This window comes from Glycine max, chromosome 17 (assembly GCF_000004515.6).
Source record: "Glycine max cultivar Williams 82 chromosome 17, Glycine_max_v4.0, whole genome shotgun sequence".
Taxonomy (NCBI): Eukaryota; Viridiplantae; Streptophyta; class Magnoliopsida; order Fabales; family Fabaceae; genus Glycine; species Glycine max.
The window spans coordinates 16,773,717-16,775,208 of record NC_038253.2 but is presented as its reverse complement, the minus strand read 5'-3'; the positions used below and the strand labels follow the sequence as shown (position 1 = coordinate 16,775,208).

Genomic DNA, 1,492 nt, shown 5'->3' with positions numbered 1-1,492 from the left:
ACACTTACTACAAAGATAACTCGGCTACCTTTGCAGGGAAAATCCCACAAAACATCTTCAACAAAACCAAATCTTCGACTCTAATCAAGGGATGAAAACCAAGCCTAAAGGGCATGTCCCTCTTTTCATGCTTACTCGTATGCCTATAACAAGTATAAAATTTTATGTTTTCACATTCTACATTTTGTTGCAGAAAAGGATTTATTGTGTATCCTTAATTGTTGTTAGACAAATAAGGCTTCCAATTTGAGCCTTTGAATCTTAACGAGACCCATGCCTAAAAATATTGAAAGAAGGAAAGTGGGGAAAAAAAATGGACCATCTCTTGATAAAAGCGTGTCATGCTTGCATAGGGGCTATGCTTCCTATTTCCTCGGATGTCCCCAAAGGGACATGTTTTTTTATCATTGCTTAGGGTATATATATTTTTTTAATTAGATTCACCGAAGTGGACTTGCTAGAAACCAGGTGCTACCCTAACAAAATGAAGATAGCTCACATTCCCATTAAGCTTAACTCGGTTGCAGAAAACAGCAAACGACACCCTTTCGACTGAGAACAAACTGGATTCAACCACATCAAAGGAAAACAAAAACTTGACAGATAGGGGTTCCTACCTACACAGACACCTTTGACGGAGACTTCACAGATGAACTACTCCGACGTTGCTTCGTAGAGATTCAAGAGACAGAGGGGCCCGTCAAAGCATGAGTCAAAGAGTGCGGGTGGGTTCGAGGGTCACTGTAAACACAAAGGCAAACACCCTTTTAAGCAGAAATTCTATGAGGGTTAGAGGAATTCGAAGAGAAACAGAAAAGTAAGGGGGTTTTGAGGGAGTCATTGAATTCAAACCTTTGAGGGAATCCAGAAGTTGGACAACGATGAATGGAAGAAGCAGTGAAGAAGGTTATGCACGTGTGACTGAGAGGAAGCTACTTAATTAGCAACGGTTTTGGGAATAATAAGTAAGCTTATTCAAAGACGGTCAAAAGGAGAAAAACCATCTTTGTACTACCAATACAACTACGATGATCTATCAAACCATCGTTGTACTCCTTAAACTCACTATTAAAGACAATTATTCAATAACCGTTGTTGTATACATTTGTTAAAATTACTACACTGCCACCGCGTATCCTTCAATGACCTTTTCTTTTTAACCGTTGTAGTTAGTGTGTCATAAATGGCCATTATTGTAGTAGTGCTCCTTCTTCTTCTATGGCTCCACCGATGGCATAGTTGGCATGGCAGACCTCGACAAAACCAACTTTGCGCTACCTTCATAGCTTGCTTCTTCTTTCAACTTCACAAGAAATTCACATTTGCCTGTTTCTAATGGCTTGAACGGCATTGTTTTCTTTTGTGATAGACTTTATATTTTTCTCCCAGATATTAACATCTCTAAAGCACTAACCTTCATCCCGCTCTTCGCCAACTTGGTGAGCACCATTTTGATAGTAGTGGGACAAAGAAGTAGTGTTGAGAGTGGAAG

The 1,492-nt window shown here is 39.6% G+C and overlaps 1 pseudogene; it reads right to left on the bottom strand.

Moving 5' to 3' along the window:
- Positions 1 to 307: 307 nt before the first annotated feature.
- LOC113000031 (uncharacterized) lies at positions 308 to 393 on the bottom strand (annotated as a pseudogene).
- Between the last annotated feature and the right edge of the window lie 1,099 nt (positions 394 to 1,492).